General features: G+C 38.6%; 1 pseudogene; it reads right to left on the minus strand.

The window, feature by feature from the left end:
• Positions 1-13,845: 13,845 nt before the first annotated feature.
• Positions 13,846-15,752, minus strand: LOC103091623 (elongation factor 1-alpha 2 pseudogene; annotated as a pseudogene).
• Between the last annotated feature and the right edge of the window lie 9,971 nt (positions 15,753-25,723).

A 25,723-nucleotide genomic window follows, 5' to 3' on the forward strand; every position in this document is an offset into this window, starting at 1 on the left:
CTTAATGTGCACAGGATCCTGCAGCCAGAAAGCATGGAGAAGGGGCCTGGATTTGGGTCTTTCCAAGTCCAAAAGCCTTTATTCTTAACCTCTACACTCCCATAGCAAAAGTAGCTGTGGAAGTTATTTAGGAGAATAATGAAACTATCATTGGGAAGTCACACAAAAAATAACAACACCCCTTTTCCTGTATTTTGTGGGCTTTTAGGCTACAACCAGCCTCAAGGTGTCTAAAGTGTTCGGCTACAGTCCTGTGGAGTGACTGGCTGTTGTTCAGAGTGATGAACCCAGGATCCTTAATGCTGTTTCCCTGATTTTGCTTATTAAGCAGAACCATATATCTATACATTTAAGGCAAGATTCTTAACAAAACCAAAATCTCTTCTGGAAAAAGAGAAAACTCAATAACTACAAACTCTGAGCATTATAATCTCATAGCATATCACATTTTAAGAAAGTGTAGTAAAAATAGTAAAAGAACCTCAAAGGACTAAGAACTACCTCTAAGTTCAGTTTGCAACATGTTAGAACACTTTCATTTGAGACCTTTGAGGCATTTAGACTGTATCTTCTATAACTGTAATGTGATTAAGAGTTTACAGTGGATTTGAAGTCAGAATCCTGGATTGAAACCGTGACTCACTTTTCTAAACCTCAATTTTCTCATCTCTAAGATGGCGATAATAGCAAATAACAGCAAAAATGTATCAAGCGGTTATTATGTGCTAGGCACTGTACTAAGTGCTTTAAGGCATATCTCACTTTATCTTTCAGTAATCCAATGGGATAGGTACTATTATTTTATCACCATTTTACGGAGGAAAGAACTGAGGCTTAAGTCGTTTGCCTGAGACCATGTAGCTAGTAAGTAGTAGAAATGGGACTTCAAAGAAGTTTTGATTCTTAATGGCTCTTAACTACCACAGGAAAATGCCTTATTACATGGTTATTATGAATATTAAGAGAAAAATTTAAATGAGGTGAGGTAATGTACAAGAGGCATTTATGTAGGTGTATAGTAGAAAGGCAATTTTTTTGTCTGTTTGTTTTTGAAACTAGAAAGAGGAGTCTGACAAACTTATCCCTAAGGTTATAAGGTAAACTAAGAATCTGTCTTAAGTGAATAAGAATCTATTTTAAGGAAGCAATAGTTACTTGGATTTTATTTTCTCATTTTCCTAGTAATGAATTATTTCATGCTTATGATAGAAATAAAATTATGTTCAAGTATGCATGTGTACACCCACAAGAGTTTGCAGTTTAAAATAGAATATACAAGAACATACAATATATTAGAAATCATAAATATTAATTTAAAAGTTTATATAAAATATCAAATTTACTTTTTAAAAGATAATTATTTATGGTGTCAAAGGTAATATATGCTCATCATAGAAAACTTGGAAAATAGAGGGAGTATATATATATATATATATATATATATATATATATATATCATGGTCCCAGCAAACAGAAATAACTGCAGTTAACATTGTATTCTTTCTTTTTAAATATATTCCTTTACTTAATCCACATGATTTTATATACTTTTAAAATATGCTTTTTCTTTACATTAAAATTTGTCATAGATTTACATTTTAAAAAAGCATTTGAAGTCTCTTGTGATTCATGACGTTGAGACATGGCACACTTGGCAATGGAGAATTCACTGCTGAAAGTGATTTCTTTTCAGTTCAACAAGGTGTTTTTTTTCAGTGTTTGAATATAGTTATCCAGCTGTCTCTCACAGAGTGTATTAGACATGTCAGGAGGTTCTTGCAGCACCATTGAAGAGAAATGCTGAGGGATGGAGCAGACTGGAGGCTGCGTGGACTGAGGGGAGGTGGTGTGCTGGGCAAAGTGTGGGATTCCCACCATAGGGGTCTTGCGGGGTGGGGATAGGGGGCTGATGGTATAGTTACAGACTGCTGGAGGACAAAAAACATGAAGCAGCAAAGCTCTATGAGAGTAATGTCTTAGTCTGATCAGGCTGCTATAACAGAGTACCATAGACTGCATGGCTTATAAACAATAGAAATCTATTTCTTGTACTTCTGGAGGCTGGGAAGTACAAGATCAAGGTGCTGGCAGATTTGATGTCTGGTGAAGCCCTGCTTCCTTGTTCATAGGCGGTCATCTTCTCACTGTGTCCTCACATGCAGAAGGTGGCAGAGAGCTCTCTGGAGTCTCTTTAAAAGGCACTAATCCCATTGATGAGGGCTCCACCCTTAGGATCTCATCACCCCCCAAAGGCTCTACTTCCTAATATGATCACATTGGGGGTTAGGAATTTTAACAAATGAATTTTGGAGGGACACAAACATTCAGTCTACTCAATACTCCGTAATGGCCTACATGGGAAAAGAATCTAAAAAAGAGAGGAGATATATATATATATATATATATATATATATATATATATATATATATATATATATATATATATATATATATATAACTGATTCACTTTGCCGTACACCTGAAACTAACACAACATGGTATGCTGCGCATCTGAAACTAACATAACATTGTAAATCAACTAGATTCCAATTAAAAGAAAAACATTCAGTCTATAGCAGGTAGTTAACGCTTTGAAACAGGAAGATACAATGAGCTCAAACTCAGTAGAGGAGTAAGTTGACAAACTGATGTTTTCTCTCTGATATCTATTAAGAGAGTTTTAATGGCTGTAGATGTCAAAACTCTCCAAGACCGTGAAACCCTTGGACAGAAACAACAGAAAGATGTGGACATGCCTGGGTCTGTCGTTATTTGATGCTGGAATACAAAGTGTGAGATGTTTAAGGCTTTTACCTCAAAGTAAATGGAAAGCTGGAATTAGATTTAAATGGTTTAATAATTGTTGAAGTTTAATGGGAAAAAATACGTAATTTAAATTTCTTTCAGTTTTGTCCTAAGTTACATATTATGGTCTCCTTCTGCTTTTTGTGCCCTCTAATCACCATTCCATACAGCACACAAAATGATCTTGTAAAGAAGTAAATCAAATCCCATCACTTGCCTGCTTAAAACTTTTCCTAAATGTCTTCCTGAATGTGACTACCAGGACTCTTCACTCATAATTCCCAGTCCCAATGACCTTTTTTTTTTTTTTTTTTAACATCTTTATTAGAGTATAATTGCTTTCCCAATGACCTTTTGAATCTCTACTGGGACACTCTGACTCCAAGCCTGCCCCTCCTCCCCCATTTACTTGGTGGACGTCAGTTCTCCGTTTGGTGTCCCTGCATTCTGGATAAAGACAGACTTAAGTCCTAAAGAGAATAGAAGCATAGTGTTCATTGAAAAAAAGAACAGGTTGTCCCAGATCTTCAGGTACTTGGAGTGATGTATGGCCAGAAAATTATTTATGATAATTTACACACACACATATATAGTTGTACACACACACATACACGATATCATTTCCAGGAGCACAGAGACATGTGATTTTTAGGACTACTTGAAACAAAAATTAGGTGAGAGTATCTGTGGGGTTGAAGTACTTTTTGTGATTTGGTGTGAGTGGCTATAACTGAGGTTAAATCAAGAGAAAATTTAAAATGAGTAGAGGAGATGCTGGTAAAGAAAAAAAAGCAGTCGTAGATTTGGTGGGGGCACACTTCCTACGAGATTTAATGTCAATCTAGGTAAGCAAGACTCCTCTGAGTAAAATGCCTGAGGTGATATCTCATTTATCTATTCATTCCCTTCTTTCAACTATGTATCTTCCTTTTTAATCTTCCATAGAAAAAATTTTATGTATCTTTCTACATTTCCCAGGAGAACTGGCTTGAAAGCATAAATTCTTTTATCTGAAGAAAAAATTAGGGAGGATTGAAATTGAGAAATCCTTGTTAACATTCCGAGAGGCCTGTGCTTTGAAGTAGATCCATCCATCTATATTCACCTTTTCACTCATTCATTCATTCATTCATCCATCTATACATACATACATCACTCACCCAACATTTATTAAATACCAGCTGCATTCCAGATGCTATGCTGAGAATTGGCATTCAAGGACAAATATCCTTCCCTGTCCCTGGAGGATGAGCTTACACTATGAAACAGTCTCAAGTTTTAGGATGATCATTGAATTGAGAATCAGAAGAACTGAGTTTGTCTTTTTCTTTTACCCTTATTCGTTTTCCTGTTTTCTTTCCTGAGCCCTGGGTACTCATTTCCTCACCTTGTCTGTGGAAAAATAAAAAGTAGACCTCTGACACTTGAGAGTCATTTGCTTGGCTCTAAATATAGTGCCCAATATGTAGTCAGCTTTTAATAACACTTTATTAAATAAATGAATGAATAAAATTATTATACCCAGAGGCCTTCAGGAATCTGTATTTGGGAATATGATAATAGCAACCTTTCCCTATAAAATCAATCAAAATATAACCAGTTGAAATAACATCTTCAGATAGGAGCAGGTGGTAAATGTCAAGTTGTGAAGCCCTATCATGATGACCTTTCTCTCCAACTTAGACCATTTAACCCTTTCATGCTAAGAGATCATCCAGTGCCACCTCTGAGTGCCTTGTGGTGGAGAAAAATACTCATTTGTTTAAAATTATGGCTAAATTCAGAATAGCTTTTTGTAATTTTGCACATTCTCAAGTAATGGATAAAATATATACAACTCCCATCCTGTGATGGTCTGAGAAATTTTTAGAGTTGGAAAAAAGCTCCTAATGCTTGGAAAGGTAGGGAAATCATCCTGCAAAGTATTATCTTGGGGAAGTAGGGTATTACAGGGAGAGCTAGACCAAATTAATGATAGCCAATATTTGCTGAGTGTTCTTGTGCTTTACATGAGTGTTCTGGTGCTTTACATGTATTAAATCATTAATTCTCACAGCAACTCCATAGTTGAGCTCTATTATTATTATTAAGATCTGTATTTTACAGCTGAGGAAAGAGGCACAGAGAGAATAAGACCTAAGTTCTTTGCACTGGTAAGTTGTAGAGCCAGGATTTGAACCCAGCCAATCTGTTTTTAAGGTTCACATTTTAAACCACTGCTTATTCTGCTCCCAAAATATGTTTCGTTTCCCTCTTCTGTACTACATTTATTAGGTCACATCAAGCTAAAAGTTGAACAAAAGTGTATAAGGAAGATGGTTACACACCCAAAAAACCCATTGACATCAAACTATTAATATGCATTTTCAAGAATTTTACAAACACGATTTTAATTTTGGCATTCTTTATAGGTAATGATAAAATATACATATATATTTCTTTTCATTTTTAGACAACAATAATTATGTAATTTCCTTCACTTAAGGTAGAATAAACTGTTAATAAATTGAGTGGTTAGTGCTTAAAGACTGTTAAAAACCACTTCAAATAACATGACAATCTCATCTTTACAGTAATGCCAGATTGTTAATTAGCTGAACTACCCAAATACAGAGATTATAGTTAAAATGGTTTCAAGTGGGTGGTGGTAATGATGCGCTGCCTGTTTTACAACATCCTCTGTGCCATGCACTTCAACTCCCATTTTTTAAAATAAAAATTTCCAACACTACTTAAAAGCTACTTTTCTTAACTGTGAGATTTCTCTGAAAAATAAAGGTCTTGCTAATTAAATAGTTCTTTAAACAAAGCATCTTGTATCAGTGGGGAAATATGTAGGAACAAAATGCTCAAGGCAGGGAATTTTTCTCTACTCTAGGTACAGAAGAGGAAAATGTCATTCCTTTTGAAACTGTTGGAGATGCTAGTTTTATACAACTTTAAAATACCTTGACAGCAAATTTAAAAAAAAATTTTATTTGAAAAAATTTATTTTTACTTTTCAGTAGTGGCCACCCTTGTATAATTTTAAGCACGGTAAAGATCTCTCCAGTCTGAATGTCACTGCCCATTTCCAGAGAAGGACCCATGATCTTTTTTGCTGGGGAAGAAGGGCCCATGTTCTTTGCTTGTTGCCACATTCCCAGTGGCAGCGTCTCTCATCAGGGCTGTATCTTGAGCACTCATATTACCCCCATTTAATTCTGTAGCCAAACAGCATTTGTTCAATAAACAATTCTTAAGTATTTTCAATGTCCCAGGCCTTGAACAAGAATGGGGGATACATTCATGAGTAAGAAATGGGCCCTGAATGGACCTGAAGGGAGAGTCTGTCGAAGAGTGTCAGGAAGAGCATTTCAGTCAGAACGAAAGGACTTAAAGACTAAGAGGGGAGCTGAGGAATTGGACAGGCTTGAATTTGAGTTTTGTGCTGTGCAATATGAACAAGTTACTTATCCTCTCAGAATAAAATGGGGATAGTGCTGCCCACCTTGCAGAATTGCTGGGAGGATTCATGATAATGTATATGATGTCCCTGGCCCGGTGCCAAGCACAGATCTTCTCATAGAGGGTTCCTTCCCTTCATTCAGGTCAGTCAGGTCACCCCCTGACCACCCTTTCTAAAGTTACCTCTTACCCCAGCCAGGATCTTTCTTTATTTAATTACATAATGATTACCAACCCCACCTCCCCACCCAGTCCCCAACACATACACTGGAATGTAAGTTCCATGAGGGCAGGGCTTTATTTTGTTCACTGCTATATCTCCTGCACCTGAATAGTGCCTGGCACATAGTAGGTGCTTAATAAATATTACCAGTATTACTAATGTAAACCAGAGCATGAAAGTACTTGGTGATTCATAGACACTGTATGGCTGTAGATCAGGGCTCACTGATGGGGTAGAGGAGATGAAGCTAGAGGCACAGTCAAGGTTTTAACTGAAAGTTGCTAAAGGGTCTGGATTTTATCTGGCAGGTATTTCAGCAGATATTTGGACCAGAATCAAATTTCACCTTGTCAGTAGTCATCGGGAGCAGAAAGTCAGCTGATTCTTGGTGTTGTGATTTAAGAGATGCTAAAGCCTCACCTACTCTGACTTTGAGAAAATTCTCCCAATTTTTCTTCTGAAGGCATTGAAGTCCTGTGTATTTGGGAGGAGTCACACAGACTTTCTGTTCCAGCCAAACACTGCTCACCTCCATAAAGAAAGTAGAATCTTTATTATTTAGATAAGCAGATTGCCGCAAAGTTGTTTCATATTGGATCAGAGAGAATTGGAACTGGGCCCACTTTTAATTTTGTATGGGAGGAGTGGAGTCTACACAGATGATTGTAGAGCCTCTGGTTCTCCAGTCTATGTTTCTTCTACTCTGCCCCACTGTCTTTCCTTCATGTTTTGTCTGCCTGTCTTCCCCTCCTTTGGCCTTCCGGTGAAGCTGTCATTCGCAAACTCATTGCCCTGGACACAGTGATTGGTTCAGGGATGTGCACTTGACCCAAGCATGGCAAATTATAGTCATCCCTGGTACAGATGGATTCCTAAAGAATTACTTAGGTGTTTCAAATTAAATGTCACTTATTAAATTAATGGATTGAATAGGCCATATTTATGTTTTGTCAAGTGGGATTGCCATATAGAAGTTCACAAAATAGGAATTTCCCAATTTTATGATATAATACCTTCCTAAAAACCTGCGGTATTGTGGAACAGACTAAACGTGAGCTATTTAGTTATTTCTAGTAAAATATGATTATTTGACAACACCAATCGAGTAGAGCCAAAAACTGACACACTGCCTATCAAGTTTGTTTCAACTGGATTTATGCTCAATGTTCTCAGTGGCTGCCAAAAAGTTTTATGATTTCATTAAAAAGATAAAATTTTATTATAATTTTGTCTGAAATTGTGACTCAAGGTGCTTTGACAACTTGGATGTGTAACCTTTATAAATATTATGTGGACTTCACTGTGAACAGATAGCTACCTTTCCACCTTAACAACATGTACTTTACAACTTGTATTTCACAAACATTTTCTGCCATGCTTTTCTCTGCCATTAGCTGCTTTAGTACACATTAGGCTCAAAGAGGTTCTTTTTCTCCCCCTGGGCTGAATGGTCCATTTTTCTGTGGTGCAGTGAGAGTCATTTACACATGTATTGTAGACACATAGTCCTCAGGGCCTTGCCAAGGGCTCTGTGCCAGGTGCTGTATCTAAAAAGATGATTAATACACCATGTCTGCCCTCAAGAAGGTCACAGTCCAGTGACCAGGTTTATTGTCTATCTGGAACTTTAAAGTTCAAGAGCTGAACAAAGAGAGTGGAAAGAAGCGAGAAATAAAGCTGGAATGGTAAGCAATCCACAGGATGGATTGTAAAGAATTCTGTTATCTCCCCACCCGCAAATTTAACCTTTTATCCTGGAGGCTGTGTCTTGTCTTTGAAAATACAGAAACACGGAAATGACAAGATTAGATTTGAATTTTAGCAAAAGCACTTTGGTGGGAGTAGAGAGCAGATTAAAAGGGATCTATTATGCATTGAACTGTGTCCGCTTTCAAAAAAGATAGTTGATTTTCTAACCCCTAGCCTCTCCGATTGTGACCTTGTTTGGAAATAGGGTCATTGCAGATGTAATTAGTTAAGTTATGGTGAGGTCATACTGCAGTCAAGTGGTTCCCTAACCCGACTGGTGTTCTTATAAAAAAGGGAAATTTGGACACAGAAACAGACGTTCCCAGAGGGAAGATGACGTGAAGAGACACAGGGAGAGGACGGCTACCTACAAGTCAAGGAGAGAGGCCTGGAACAGACTGTTCCCTCATAGACCTCAGGAGGAACCAGCTCTGCTGACACATTAATTTTTGACGTTTCCCCTCCAGAACTGAGACAATAAATTTTTGTTATTTAAGGCACCCCACTTGTGGTAGATTTTTATGGCAGCCCTATGAAACTAACAAAGAACCCAAAATTGTAGACCAACTAAGAGGACCAATGAGGGCCTAAACTAAGGTGGGGTGGGGTGAAGAGAAAGGATTTGAAAGATATTCAGGAAGTAGAATTGACAGAACTTGGCGACCAATTGGATATGTGGAGTTAACATAGTGATTAATAGTGACCTAGATTTAAGTCCTGTCTCTCTTACTTCTCAGCTGTTTGAACTTGAACAAGCCATTCATCCTCTTTATGCTTCAGTTTCTTATCTGTAGAGTGAGTCATGATTGTTCCTATCTTGTTGGGTTGTTGTGATGGTCAAGAGAATGCAGGTTAAAATTTATTACAGTGGTATGGTAAATATTTAATATGGTAACATTGGTAAATATAGTAAATACTCAATAAATATTCTTTTAAAAAATATGTGGGTTGTGTGAAAGGGATTGAGAATGACTCATATTTCTGACTTGGCCATCAGACAGAGCCATGATTATTCAGGGAGAAGAAAAATACTGGAGAAGAATGGGTTTGGGTGGCAGGACGGTAAATTCACTTTTAATTAAATTTAAAACATACAAACAAATTATTGATCTTTAAAAACACACTCCCTTTCATGTTGACTTTCATAAAGCTCAAATTTATATTTTTAACTTAACAAAAGTTTATGTTGTCCATTAGAGATAATCTCACAAGGAAAATGAAATGAGCACCATTGTGGGTTTTTTATTTATTTATTTTTACTGGTTTCTTATTTATTTTTTTTAATTAAGTTTATTGGAATATAGTTGCTTTACAATGTTGTATTAGTTTCTACTGTACAGCAAGATGAATCAGCTATACATATACATATATGCCCTCTTTTTTGATTTCCTTCCCATTTAAGTCACCACAGTGCATTAAGTGCTATACAGTACGTTCTCATTAGTTATTTATTTTATACATAGTATCTATAGTGTATATATGTCAATCCCAATAGAATTTATATGATTATACCCTAAGAAATAAAAGCATAAGCTGTTTTAAAAATTTTTAGATTCATAGTGACATTTTAAATAAATAGGAGATGAGTTGGGATTAATACTATGTGATTTCAATTTAGGCATTAACTTTATCCATGGGGCCCCTCTTTGCTTTCTTTCATCTCATCTATTCCTATGCCTTTTCAGTTTGACAAGAACCCATCATGGGACCGTTCTGCCTCTGTCTTGAATATTCATAATCAAAGAATGGCACATATGAGAAAACTGGAAAGTTCTGCTTGAAATCTGGGCATGTGATTTGGTTTGCTGCAGAAATTGTAGTGGTTAGTTTGTGCTTGTTCACTTAAAATGAACAGATCTTTTGCTACAAAGCATGCTACTTTGACTTTTTAGAATGATTTATCTTTTTACTTCCTGTGACTTACTATAACGCTTGTGAAGTAACCATGAAGAGATGAAAATTATACTTCTCACTTTCCCCAAATATTTGCTTAAGTATTTTAAATGCTAGTTATTCTTCTGAGCCCTTTGGTGCTGGAGGAGAGAGGCTCCTTTCCCCTAAGAGTGCCGAGCTGGGACTTGCCCCTTGAAGATGAAGAAGACACTGAGGCCACTGACCACAGTCAGAGACCAGCAGAGCTTCCCAGGTAGACAGAGAGGTGGGTCAGGAAGATGGAGAATGAGTTTTTGCCTATTCCTCCCACTAAGTACAATGGGAAAACTTGGACGTTATATACTAGACAAGCATAGAAGGACTCTGAACCGTGGAGGGAAGGCAGACCAGTTAGGAACCTCAGGACTCCAGGAATGACAAGCATGACAGCTTGGAAGATATACAATAAGCTGAAATCATGGTGCAATCTTCAGCGGTCCTTTTACTGGATTCCAGGCTTAAAGGCATGACCGGAATGGCTCCTGAAAGGAACTTAGCCCAAATGCATACAAAAGTGGGGCAAAAACACTTCAAGCTGTGTTCTTTCAATCACACGAGGCAAAATCAAAGAGCATCTTCATACTGGGCACAGAAGCATCCATCCTCAAGAGCATTTCGTCTTGAAAATAAACTATTTGTCGATTAAATCCTTCCTGAATTAAACTAAATCTATGGGAAAAAAAGCTATTATTAGTTATTAAAAGCGCCTGAGACAAATTTGAAACATAAATACATTGAGAAGATTCACTCCTAAGGAGAACAAAATATTATAATATCAAGTAGTTCCCAGACCACAAATTTTCTAAGAAATTTATTTATAAAATTCTAACCTATATTCAAAAAAAAAGAGAAAATATAGGGATTGTGCTCATCATTTTTTCATTGGCCCATGATCACAGGGCTGCTCAGACCTCTCTTGCCACCTCTGTAGGACACCTCGTTGAAGTATGTTTCTTTTTCTTCAGCAAATAGGCACCTCGTTATCCCTTCACTTTTTGTTCTTTACCTCTAAGGGGCTAGGGGGAGGGATAGAGGGATATATTCATTACAAGAACCATAAGACTCTACCCTATAAACATTTGTTACTATCTGGGTTTGGGATAAAGCAGTGCTATAAAGGAAGGTTATAGAACACCAACATACACAGGGAGCTTTGGAAGCAGTTAGGAGGAGTACCTAACCAATGCCATGATTCAGAGAAGACTTCTTAGAGGAAGTGACTTCTAAGTTGAGAAAGAAAGGATGAGTAGGAGTTGATAGTGAAGGGAATATCCCAGGTGGAGGAAAAAGTACATGCGAAGACCCAAGAGCTGATAGAGATCTACTAATTAGTTGGAGAATTGAAGTTAGTTTAATTTGCCAAGTAGAGTTCTAGGCCAGATTAAGAAAACTGTAATAAATCATAAAAAAGAGGATTTTTATCCTGAGGGCTTTGCTGAAGAATGAACGGAGGGTTGAATGTTGTGGAGGACATAATAAGATTTATACTCTTTGAAAGATGTAGAGAATGGACTTGAGGGGGGACAACATGAAAGTCAGGAGAGGTATTACGATGCTTTTCCAGTAATCCAAGTGAGGTGATGGTGACCTGACCAGGAAATTGCCTGCAGGAATGGAGAACAGTGAATAGCTCCAAGAAATATTTAACTGGCAGAGTTGACTGAACTTGATGATTGTTGGGTCATGGAGAATGAAATGAGGGAGGTCAGAGGATGATTTCCAAATTTCTGGATTGGGAAATTAGTTGGATAAACTGTGATAGAATAAAAAGTAGAGGAACAGCTGTGTACGTGGAAGAGTTAAGGGTGAGGTAATAATGAGTTCAATTTTGAGCATATTTTAGGCACTTGTGGATACTGAATTATTCAGTCAACAAATATTTATGAATTACCAACTACATGCCAGGTAGTGTGAGTGAAGGTCTTAGGAGTAGAGCAGTGATAAAATATTTTAAAGATTACAGCCTAGCTGGGGAAATGTATAATACATGAATTAATAAAAATAATAAATGTATACAATAAATATAAGCCCTGCATATAGTGAAGGAAAACACATTTGTGAATTGATTAGTTTCTACTTAAAAGTATGATCAGAGACATCAGGTAGACAGAGTATTGCCTGGTAATACCTTGTCAATCTATGGTCCACTTTCTCTTTCCTCAGATTTCCAGCAGCCCCTTTTTTCTTCTCACTTTCAACACAATTCACAAAAGAGAAACAACTTATCTTTCTACTACCAAAATCTACCAGCCTAATTTGTAGATTTGTATCCACATACTCTGCCTTCCCATTTATGCACAGGGATAAGGTGTTCTTGTCCTACCCGATGTCAGGTCCTCTGCTTGTACACAGAAGCCAGTCCTCTCTTGTCTACTGAAGGGCTTCATATAATAATCCCATCTTAAAAATAAATGTTCTTATCTGGACTTCATGTGTTCCTCTACCCACTACCTTATTTCTCTGATCCTCTTTATAGCAAAACTCTCTAAAAGAGTTGTTGATTCTTTTTTTTTTTTTAACATCTTTATTGGAGTATAATTGCTTTACAATGGTGTGTTAGCTTCTGCTTTATAACAAAGTGAATCAGCTATACATATATATATATATCCCCATATCTCCTCCCTCTTACGTCTCCCTCCCACCCTCCCTATCCCAGCCCTCTAGGTGGTCACAAAGCACCGAGCTGATCTCCCTGTGCTATGCGGCTGCTTCCCACTAGCTATCTATTTTACATTTGGTAGTATATATTAGCCCATGCCACTCTCTCACTTTGTCATAGCTTACCCTTCCCCCTCCCCATGTCTTCAAGTCCATTCTCTACATCTGTGTCTTTATTCCTGTCCTGCCCCTAGGTTCTTCATAACCTTTTTTTTTTTTTAAGATTCCATATATATTTGTTAGCATACGGTATTTGTTTTTCTCTTTCTGACTTACTTCACTCTGTATGACAAACTCTAGGTCCATCCACCTCACTACAAATAACTTAATTTCATTTCTTTTTATGGCTGAGTAATATTCCATTGTATATATGTGCCACACCTTCTTTATCCATTCATCTGTGAGTTGTTGATTCTTTAATGTCAGCTTTATTGAAGTATAATTGACATGTAAAGTTGTAAGATATTTAAAGTGTACATTGTGGTGATTTGATATGCATATACATAGTGAAAGGATTTCCTGCCATCTAACTAACATATCCATCATCTAACATATTTATCTTTTATTTGGGGGTGTGTGTGTGAAAACATTTAAGTTCTACTTTCTTAACAAATTTAAATGATATATATTTAATGCTAAATTAATTTATAACAAAATAGCCAAGATTATTCAAGAGGGAAAGGATAGTCTCTTCAGTAAATGGTGTTGAGAAGACTGGAAAGCCACATGCAAAGAGTGGTCTTTTTTTTTTTTTTTTGACGGCTAGTTATGTTTTATTAATCTTAATAAATACATCGAATGTTGGGTAATTTTTGTAGTGGAGATTGCTGAGGAAACTGCAGGGGACATGCTTCATTTCTTGCTGGGCTTTACTGCTGACTTGGTGACCTTGCCTGCAGAGGATGACTTCTCATCCACAGCCTTGATGACTCCAATGGCCACTGTTTGTCTCACATCCCGCACAGCAAAATGGCCTAGAGGTGGGTACTCAGAGAACATCTCCACACACGTGGCCTTGCTGGAGACCATCCTTACATCTGCACAATGGCTGTATTGCCTGACTTCAGGGCCTTAGGGTTGTCAAAGGTGACCTCCATCCCAGGTTTCAGGAAGCTGGTCTCCACACAGCCCACAGGCACAGAGCCAATGCTTCCAATCATGTGCACACCTTGTAGAGGCAGCCTCAGGAGCTTGTTGACCAGTTGAGTGAGAGGGAGAATGGAGCCCAGAGCTTCCAGGACACTCATCCCTGTGGCATTTCCCTCCTTTCTCTTGACCTTCCAGCTCCTGAACCAGGCATGTGGATGCTGGGCTAATGCTAGCCCAAAATGGGCATGAAGGCCATGGCAGCCAAGTTGTAGCTGATCTTCTTGATGTAGGCTCTCACTCCCTTGATGGAAGCATTGGGTGCTGTGGGTGGGTTTGTCAGAGTCCATCTTGTTGACAGCCATGATTGAGTGGCTTCACACCCAGCATGTAGGCCAGTAGCATATTCTCCACAGGTCTGCCTATTCTTGGAGATGCCTGCTTCAAACGTGCCCGCGCTGCCAGCCACGATGAGCACGGCACAGTCACCTGGGATGGGCCAGGGATAATGTTTTTGATGAAGTCCCTGTGGCATCAATTATGGTGATGTAATATTTGGTTGTCTCAAACTTCCATACGGAGATGTCATGGTGATGCCACACTTCCTTTCCACCTTCATTTTGTCTAGCACCCAGGCAAACTTGACGGAGGCCTTGCTCATCTCTGCTGCTTCCTTCTCGAACTTCTCATGATTCTCTTGTCAGTACCCCCACACTTGTAGATGAGATACCCAGTGGTGGTGGACTTGCCAGAGTCCACATGGCCAATGATGATAATATTGATATGGGTCTTCTTTTTGCCCAAAATGGTGGATTCATTAGAGTCACTGCTGATCCAGATATTAGCAAGAGCTACAGCAGCTGTGAAGCAGGTATTGTGTATTATTGATGCTTCCCTTTCCTACCTCCCATTCTTTTTATAACCCATGCCGAGCAGAATTTGTCCCCACCACTCCACTGTAGCCTCCTTTCCCAAGGTCTTTGATACCTTCCATCTTGCCAAACCAATGTTCAGTTCTGACTTTATTTTACTTTCTCTCTCGGTTATCATTGACATCTCTCTCCTCCTTGAAATTCTATCTTTACTTAGATACCTGACACCACAATTTCCTAAATTTCCATCTATTATCCTCAATCTCCTTTGCCAGCTCTTTCTTTTTGCTTTCTCTTATGTAATTCTAAATATGAATTGCTTCCTGGTGATCTTACCGAGTCGTGTGGCTTTATATACCACATATATCCTGATGATTTCTAAATTTATAGATCCAGCTTTTTTGAGCTGTAGTCATATATTGAATTGCTTATTTTTTTAACAACTTTACTGGAGTATAATTGCTTTACAATGGTGTGTTAGTTTCTGCTTTATAACAAAGTGAATCAGTTATACATGTACGTATGTTCCCATATCTCTTCGCTCTTGCGTCTCCCTCCCTCCCACCCTCCCTATCCCACCCCTCTAGGGGGTCACAAAGCACTGAGCTGATCTCCCTGTGCTATGCAGCTGCTTCCCACTAGCTATCTATTTTATGTTTGGTAGTGTATATATGTCCATGCCACTCTCTCACTTTGTCCCAGCTTACCATTCCCCTGCCCTGTATCCTCAACTCCATTCTCCAGTGGGTCTGCATCTTTATTCCCATCCTGCCCCTAGGTTCTTCATGACCATTTCTTTTTTTTTTTTTAGATTCCATATATATGTGTTAGCATACGGGATTTGTTTCTCTTTCTGACTTACTTCGCTCTGTATGACAGACTCTAGGTCCATCCACCTCACTACAAATAACCCAGTTTCGTTCCTTTTTATGGCTGAGTAATACTCCATTGTATATATGTGCCACATCTTCTTTATCCATTTATCTGTTGATGGACACTTAGGTTGTTTCCATGTCCTGGCTATTATAAATAGAGCTGCAATGAACATTTTGGTACATGACTCTTTTTGAATTATGGTTTTCTCAGGGTATATGCCCAGTAGTGCGATTGCTTGGTCATATGGTAGTTCGACTTTTAGCTTTTTAATGAACCTCAATATTCTTCTCCATAGTGGCTGTATCAATTTACATGCCCACCAGCAGTGCAAGAGGGTTCCCTCTTCTCCACACCCTCTCCAGCATTTATTGTTTGTAGATTTTTTGATTATGGCCATTCTGACCACCATGAGATGATATCTCATTGTAGTTTTGATTTGCATTTCTCTACTGATTAATGATGCTGAGCATTCTTTCATGTGTCTGCTGGCAATCTGTATATCTTCTTTGGAGGAATGTCTATTTAGGTCTTCTGCCCAGTTTTGGATTGGGTTGTTTGTTTTTTGATATTGAGCTGCATGAGCTGCTTGTATGTTTTGGAGATTAATCCTTTGTCAGTTGCTTCATTTGCAAATGTTTTCTCCCATTCTGAGGGTTGTCTTTTCGTCTTGTTTATGGTTTCCTTTGCTGTGCAAAAGCTTTGAAGTTTCATTAGGTCCCATTTGTTTATTTTTGTTTTTATTTCCATTTTTCTAAGAGGTGTGTCAAAAAGGATCTTGCTCTGATTTATGTCATAGAGTGTTCTGCTTATTTTTTCCTCTAAGAGTCTGATGGTCTCTGGCCTTACATTTAGGTGTTTAATCCATTTTAGGTTTATTTTTGTGTATGGGGTGAGGGAGTGTTCTAATTTTATTCTTTTACATGTAGCTGTCCAGTTTTCCCAGCACCACTTATTGAAGAGGCTGTCTTTTCTCCACTGTATATTCTTGCCTCCTTTATCAAAGATAAGGTGACCGTATGTGTGTGGGTTTATCTCTGGGCTTTCTGTCCTCTTCCATGGATCTATATTTCTGTTTTTGTGCCAGTACCATACTGCCTTGATTACTGTAGCTTTGTAGTGTAGTCTGAAGTCAGGGAGCCCGATTCCTCCAGCTCCGTTTTTCTTTGTTAAGATTGCTTTGGCTATTTGGGGTCTTTTGTGTTTCCATACAAATTGTGAAATTTTTTGTTCTAGTTCTGTGAAAAATGCCAGTGGTACTTTGATAGGGATTACATTGAATCTGTAGATTGCTTTGGGTAGTAGAGCCATTTGCACAATGTTGATCATTTCAATACAAGAACATGATATATCTCTCCATCTGTTTGTGTCATCTTTAATTTATTTTATCAGTGTCTTATAATTTTCTGCATGCAGGTCTTTTGTCTCCTTAGGTAGGTTTATTCCTAGATATTTTATTCTTTTTGTTGCAATGGTAAATGGGAGTGTTTTCTTGATTTCACTTTCAGATTTTTCATCCTTAGTGTATAGGTATGCAAGAGATTTCTGTGCATTAATTTTGTATTCTGCTACTTTACCAAATTCATTGATTAGCTCTAGTAGTTTTCTGGTAGCATCTTGAGGATTCTCTATGTATAGTATCATGTCATCTGCAAACAGTGACAGCTTTACTTCTTTTCCGATTTGGATTCCTTTTATTTCTTTTTCTTCTCTGATTGCTGTGGCTAAAAATTCCAAAACTATGTTGAATAATAGTGGTGAGAGTGGGCAAATTTGTCTTGTTCCTGATCTTAATGGAAATGGTTTCAGTTTTTCACCATTGAGGAAGATGTTAGCTGTGGGTTTGTCTTATATGGACATTATTATGTTGAGGAAAGTTCCCTCTATGCCTACTTTCTGGAGGGTTTTTATCATAAATGGGTGGTGAATTTTGTTGAAAGCTTTCTCTGCATCTCTTGAGATGATCATATGAATTTTCTCCTTCAATCTGTTAATATGGTGTATCATGTTGATTGATTTGCATATACTGAAGAATCCTTGCATTCCTGGGATAATCCCCACTTGATCATAGTGTATGATCCTTCTAACGTGCTGTTGGATTCTGTTTGCTAGTATTTTCTTGAGGATTTTTGCATCTATGTTCATCAGTGATATTGGCCTGTAGTTTTCTTTCTTTGTGAACATCTTTGTCTGGTTTTGGTATCAGAATGATGGTGGCCTCGTAGAATGAGTTTGGGAGTGTTCCTCCCCCTGCTATATTTTGGAAGAGTTTGAGAAGGATAGGTGTTAGCTCTTCTCTAAATGTTTGATAGAATTCACCTGCGAAGCCATCTGGTCCTGGGCTTTTGTTTGTTGGAAGATTTTCAATCACAGTTTCAATTTCAGTGCCTGTGGTTGGTCTTTTCATATTTTGTATTTCTTCCTGGTTCAGTCTCGGAAGGTTGTGCATTTCTACGAATTTGTCCATTTCTTCCTGGTTGTCCATTTCATTGGCATATAGTTGCTTGTAGTAATCTCTCATGATCCTTTGTATTTCTGCAGTGTCATTTGTTACTTCTCCTTTTTCATTTCTAATTCTATTGATCTGAGTCTTCTCCCTTTTCTTTCTTGATAAGTCTGGCTAATGGTTTATCAATTTTGTTTATCTTCTCAAAGAACCAGCTTTTAGTTTTATTGATCTTTGCTATCGTTACCTTCATTTCTTTTTCATTTATTTCTGATCTGATCTTTATGATTTCTTTCCTTCTGCTAACTTTGGGGGGTTTTTGTTCTTATTTCTCTAATTGCTTTAGGTGTAAGGTTAGGTTGTTTATTTGAGATGTTTTTTGTTTCTTAAGGTAGGATTGTATTGCTATAAACTTCCCTCTTAGAACTGCTTTTGCTGCATCCCATAGGTTTTGGGTCGTCGTGTTTTCACTGTTATTTATTTCTAGGTATGTTTTGATTTCCTTTTTGATTTCTTCAGTGATCTCTTGGTTATTAAGTAGTGTGTTGTTTAGCCTCCATGTGTTTGTATTTCTTACAGATTTTTTCCTGCAATTGATATCTAGTCTCATAGCGTTGTGGTCGGAAAAGATACTTGATACGATTTCAATTTTCTTGAATTTACCACGGCTTTATTTGTGACCCAAAATATGATCTATCCTGGAGAATGTTCCATGAGCACTTAAGAAGAAAGTGTATTCTGTTGTTTTTGGATGGAATGTTCTGTAAATATCAGTTAAGTCCATCTTGTTTAATGTATCTTTTAAAGCTTGTACTTCCTTATTTATTTTAATTTTGGATGATCTGTCCATTGGTGAAAGTGGGGTGTTAAAGTCACCTACTATGATTGTGTAACTGTCGATTTCCCCTTTTATGGCTGTTAGTATTTGCCTTATGTATTGAGATGCTGCTATGTTGGGTGCATAAATATTTACAATTGTTATATCTTCTTGGATTGATCCCTTGATCATTATGTAGTGTCCTTCTTTGTCACTTCTAACAGTCTTTGTTTTAAAGTCTCTTTTGTCTGATATGAGAATTGCTACTCCAGCTTTCTTTTGATTTCCATGGAATATCTTTTTCCATCCTTTCACTTTCAATATATATGTGTCCCTAGGTCTGAAGTGGGTCTCTTGTAGACAGCACATATATGGGTCTTGTTTTTGTATCCTTTCATCCAATCTATGTCTTTTGGTTGGAGCATTTAATCCTTTTACATTTAAGGTAATTATCGATATGTATGTTCTTATTACCAGTTTCTTAATTGTTTGGGGTTTATTATTGTAGGTGTTTTCCTTCTCTTGTGTTTTCTGCCTGGAGAAGTTCCTTTAGCATTTGTTGTAAAGCTGGTTTAGTGGTGCTGAATTCTCTTAGCTTTTGCTTGTCTGTAAAGGTTTTAATTTCTCTGTCAAATCTGAATGAGATCCTTGCTGGGTAGAGTAATCTTGGTTGTAGTTTCTTCTCCTTCATCACTTTATATATGTCCTGCCACTCCCTTCTGTCTTGCAGAGTTTTAGTTGAAAGATCAGCTGTTAACCTTATGGGGATTCCCTTATGTGTTACTTGTTGTTTTTCCCTTGCTGCTTTTAATATGTGTTCTTTGTGTTTAATTTTTGATAGTTTGATTAATATGTGTCTTGGCGTGTTTCTCCTTGGATTTATCCTGTATGGGACTCTGTGTGCTTCCTGGACTTGATTAACTATTTCCTTTCCCATATTAGGGAAGTTTTCAACTATAATCTCTTCAAATATTTTCTCAGTCCCTTTTATTTTCTCTTCTTTTTCTGAGACCCCTATAATTCGAATGCTGGTGCGTTTAATGTTGTCCCAGAGGTCTCTGAGACTGTCCTCAATTCTTTTCACTCTTTTTTCTTTATTCTGCTCTACAGTAGTTATTTCCACTATTTTATCTTCCAGGTCACTTATCCGTTCTTCTGCCTCAGTTATTCTGCTACTGATCCCTTCTATAGAATTTTTAATTGCATTTGTTGTGTTGTTCATCACTGTTTGTTTGCCCTTTAGTTCTTCTAGGTCCTTGTTAAACGTTTCTTGTATTTTCTCCATTCCATTTTCAAGATTTTGGATCATCTTTCCTATCATTACTCTGAATTCTTTTTCAGGTAGACTGCCTGTTTCTTCTTCATTTGTTAGGTCTGGTGGGTTTTTGCCTTGCTCCTTCATCTGCTTTGTGTTTCTCTGTCTTTTCATTTTGCTTAACTTCCTGTGTTTGGGGTCTGCTCTTTGCAGGCTTCAGGTTCGTAGTTCCCGTTGTTTTTGGTGTCTGTCCCCAGTGGCTAAGGTTGGTTCTGTGGGTTGTGTAGGCTTCCTGGTAGAAGGGACTAGTGCCTGTGTTCTGGTGGATGAGGCTGGATCTTGTCTTTCTGGTGGGCTGGTCCATGTCTGGTGGTGTGTTTTGTGGGGTCTGTGGCCTTATTTAGGCCAGCCTCTCTGCTAATGGATGGGGTCATGTTCCTGTCTTGCTAGTTGTTTGCAATAGGGTGTCCAGCACTGTAGCTTGCTGGTCATTGAGTGGAGCTGGGTCTTGGCGTTGAGATGGAGATCTTTGGGAGATTTTCGCTGTTTGATATTACATGGAGCTGGGAGGTCTCTTGTGCACCAGTGTCCTGTACTTGGCTCTCCCACCTCAGTGGCACAGCCCTGATACCTGGCCGCAGCACCAAGAGCCTGTCCTCCACAAGGCTCAGAATAGAAGGGAGGAAAAAAAGAAAGAAAGAAAGAAAGAAAGAAAGAAGAAGATAAAATAAAATAAAGTTATTAAAATAAAACGTACTTATTAAGAAAAAAAATTTTAAGTAAAAAATAAAAAAAGGACAGACAGAACCCAAGACAAATGGTAAAAGCAAAGGTATACAGACAAAAATCACACACCGAAGCATACTCAAACACACTCACAAAGAGAAAAAGGGAAAATATATATATATATGTATATATATATATATATACATATATATATATATCGTTGCTTCCTAAGCCCACCTCCTCTATTTGGGATGATTCGTGGTCTATTCAGGTATTCCACAGATGCAGGGTACATCAAGTTGATTGTGGCGAGTTAATCCGCGGTTCCTGAGGCTGCTGGGAGAAATTTCCCGTTCTCTTCTTTGTTTGCACAGCTCCCGGGGTTCGGCTTTGGATTTGGCCCCGCCTCTGCGTGTAGGTCGCCGGAGGGCATCTGTTCTTCGCTCAGACAGGACGTGGTTAAAGGAGCAGTTGATTCGGGGGCTCAGGTTCACTCAGGCCCGGGGGAGCGAGGGGTATGGATGCGGGGTGAGCCTGTGGCGGCAGAGGCCAGTGTGACGTTGCACCAGCCTGAGGCGCACCGTGCGTTCTCCCAGGGAAGTTGTCCCTGGATCACGGGACCCTGGCAGTGGCGGGCTGCACAGGCTCCAAGGAGGGGAGGTAGGGAGAGTGACCTGTGCTCGCACACAGGCTTCTTGGTGGCGGCAGCAGCAGCCTTAGCGTCTCATGCCCGCCTCTGGGGTCCGCACTGATAGCCGCGGCTCGCACCAGTCTCTGGAGCTCCTTTAAGCAGCGCTCTGAATCCCCTCTCCTTGTGCGCCAGTAAAGAGGCAAGAAGAAGTCTCTTGCCTTTTTGGAAGCTCTAGACCTTTTCCCGGACTCCCTCCAGGCTAGCCGTGGCGCACTAACCCCTTCAGGCTGTGTTCACGCCTCCAACCCCAGTCCTCTCCCTGGGATCCTACCCGAAGCCTGAGCCTCAGCTCCCAGCCCCCGCCCACCCCGGCGGGTGAGCAGACAAGCCTCTCGGGCTGGTGAGCGCCGGTCGGCGCCGATCCTCTGTGCGGGAATCTCCCCGCTTTGCCCTCCGCTTCCCCGTTGCTGCGCTCTTCTCCGCGGTTCCGAAGCTCCCCGCTCCGCCTCCCGCAGTCTCCGCCCGCGAAGGGGCTTCTAGTGTGCGGAATCCTTTCCTCCTTCATGGCTCCCTCCCACTGGTGCAGGTCCCGTCCCTATCCTTTTGTCTTTTTATTTTCTTTTGCCCTACCCAGGTACGTGGGGAGTTTCTTGCCTTTTGGGAGGTCTGAGGTCTTCTGCCAGCGTTCAGTAGGTGTTCTGTCGGAGCTGTTCCACATGTAGATGGATTTCTGATTGATTTGTGGGGAGGAAGGTGATCTCTGCATCTTACTCTTCCGCCATCTTGAAGCTCCTTCCCAAAAAAAAGCGAATTGCTTATTTAATAACTCAGTTTGGTAACAGAGTTCTTGATTCTACATGTCCTTACGCTTGCTTCTCCACCTATACCACCAAACTTGTTCTTCTGCCCTCTCTTCATTCTCATTAAGTGGCCCCTCTTTTCAACCAGGTGTAGGGTTAAAACACCTAGGCTGCATGCATTTCCATTTCTCTTTCATTTATACTCCCCACGTTCAGTAGGTTCTGTTGACTCAATCTTTAGAATACATGCCAAGTGTAATTAATTTTTACTAAATTTACTACCCCGTGAAAGCCACCATTGTGGATTAATTTCGTGTAGCCCACTATTTTTCCCAGGTTCCCATTTCTGGACCCTCTCATAATTATTTCATCACGTGACAGGATAATCTAATAGTTTCTCATCATATTTGGAACAAAATTCAAACTACTTGCCATGACCTACAAGGCCATTCATGACCAATCCCATCTACCTCTTCATTTTGAACCTTTCTCTCCCTTGCCTTTTATAATCCAGTGAAGAGATGTGAAATGATTTATAATATATTTTAGAAGCAGAATTAACAATATTTGTTGATGGATTACATATAAGTGATGAGGAAAAGCAGTGGATTAAGGACAACTCATAGGTTTTGGTCTTAGCAACAAGGTGGGTGGCAGTTTGCAAAACTCTGACCCAAATGAATGGAGTGATGCTGTGAAAGAGAAATTTCTGAAAAATAAAAGAAAAAATGGACTTTTTATTGGTTTGAATTTTTCATGGAAGAAGGTAAAATAAACATTCAGAACCAAAATACAGTAGTTTTGATTTCTTGTGAATGGGATCTTTAGGTAGTTGGTTAATTGAAAAAGACTGAAAGAACAGATTCATTAAAAATGGTACTTACGTAACTGAAATCTTTTATTTTAGCTGAGAACATGTATAAGATATTCATTCACCAGTTTTTTAATGTAGGTTCATGGTATTTTCTTTGAATATGGATCCATTGATTAAAGTTCTCGTTTCTTTTACATAAACCACATCCATAATATATTGTATAATATTTCTAGTTTTGATCTGTGTAAACTGAAGCAAAAACTTAAATTCACATCTGAAGAAATCTCAAGGCAAAAAACTTCCAGACTTTTATAACTTTCTCCAGTCTTTCGCAGTTATGTCCCCCACAACCAATTCAACAAAAATTACTTTTCAGTTACTTGCTCTTATTGCAAAGCATTCATTGTATTTTTTAGACCACATATTTTTGTTTTCTCACTCATACTTCATCAGATATACATTAATACTAATTAAAATTACAAACTCGCAATAGCAAGTACAACTGAAATGAAGAGGTTTGTAAACAGATTTAACCAATGCTTGGTAAGCCTACAATGCAACTGAAGATGCAGTTGCGTTTGGATTTTCTAGGGAGTGATTTACTAGCTGTGACCGTTAAGTATGTCTTAGGTATCGACTACAGTATATGGGACTGAAAAGCATTAGTTATGCTGGTAAAATGAATAAGGGAAGGTTATTTAAGAGAATTTCTACTGTGTATATACACTAGATCTCACATACATAAAAATATATTTTATGTAATACAGTGTAAATATCGAAAGCCCTAGCTTTCAGGAAGAAATTCTCACAGCAGTTTCCCACCCCCTCATGGAGTAGTAGAGGATAGGGATGTACAAGACTGGAGATCAGGATAGCAGTTACCAATCTGAGTAGAATTTTGCTAACTGCAGAATGGTGTCTTTAAAGATAACGTAGAAATAAAGGAACTAAAATGGCTTTTGTAGAACTTCAAAGTCAACATTTTAGTGTCCCAAAATGTGCATTTGGACATAATGACTATGTTTGGCAAGAAGGAGGATTTTCTGGGATTGAGAGCGTCAGATGGTAAACACAGCCCTGCCAAGTTTGAGAGCAGGGCTGTGTTCCTGTTTGGGAGGTTCCTGGTATATGTATCAACAGAACATCCTTAAATGTCAGTGTTCACCAACACAAGTGAAGTAGATAATGATTGTTAGTCAGTGACTGGTGTTATAAATTAAAGCCTTAACTGTTGTCTTTCAAGTCAACAAAGATTTATTGATTGCCTGCTATGAGCATGGCCCCGTGCTTTCTGCTACGGATGCACAAATGAAAAACATGATCTACCAGAAGTTCATACTCTGGTAGCAAGTAGGTATTTCAGAACTAATTATGATAAAAATCAAACTAGAGAGTGCAACGATGGCCATGTAAATTTTTTATTAATTTCCCTCTTCAGTGAATTTTGGAAGAAGTCAGCTGATTCTGTGTAAAGCACAGATGTGGGGCAACTTATATAACCACTCTTGGTATAGATTTCTCACCTTTCAAATGGGCTAGCTATATCCTGGGAGGCAGTGCACATTATTCAAAATGATACTTTCACTAGGTAGCTCCATTTAAGAGATGCCAATTAATTCTATGTTATTTATAGCTGAAGAATTTTTCTTTGGCATCAGACTTCTGTGTCATTCTCCCAGTGTTTGTTGTCATTGGAGATTCCAGTAGTCTGTCCTTCACGTACATTCCACTGAAGTGGGCATAATATTGGTTAAATGGGATGCTTTAGTGTACCCTGAACATTAAAGAATAGTCTGGCTTTATTTAGTAGCCATTTATTGCTTTTTAACCAGTTAGTTCAAATTATACCCATCTCTAAGATAGCACACTTCCAAACAGTCACCTTCTAGTTAGGTCAAAGCCCACTGCTAGACACTGTGATAGGACCATGTGCCTCTTCTTCAGAGTTTTAATTTTAGTTATAATTTTACATTATCGGTGTGATTTTTAGGGTATTTATCTGTCACTCCATTCGGTCAACTAATCCAGTTGACTCTCAACAGAGCAGGAACCATGTATGTTTTACTCGTCATCATTGTCTCCGCTTTTAGCCTGGTGCTTGGTACTGAATAGACGAATGAACTCCTACCTGAAATCTTTATTTCCTTCCTGTGTTAACTCTTGTGGGAGGGAAGTTGGGGGAGATGATACTGGTGAAATTGAGTTCCGTAAATTTGCTAACCACTTCTTCCTTTTAGTGTCCTAAACTTATTTTACTAAAGTTTCAAAGGATGTTCCACCATTCTACTGGGAAACAAGCCTGTGACCACGTTACCCAGATCATTTTTAATTGTATAAATTTTAATCAAGTTCCCTATTAAGCAGTTGCCTTTCCAGGATGAAGAGGCCAATGTTTCAATATGAGTCAAATAGCAACACCCTAACATGTTAGTTGCTATTTCCTCTATTGCTTATACCTTCTCTAGCTTCTTTGTTAACATTTTTGATATGCGACAACCGTAATCTCTCGTGGCATTCAAAAGTGGAAGCACTGGGCTTCCCTGGTGGCGCAGTGGTTGGGAGTCCGCCTGCCGATGCAGGGGACACGGG

Source organism: Lipotes vexillifer, unplaced genomic scaffold (assembly GCF_000442215.2).
Source record: "Lipotes vexillifer unplaced genomic scaffold, Lipotes_vexillifer_v1.1 scaffold263, whole genome shotgun sequence".
NCBI lineage: Eukaryota > Metazoa > Chordata > Mammalia > Artiodactyla > Lipotidae > Lipotes > Lipotes vexillifer.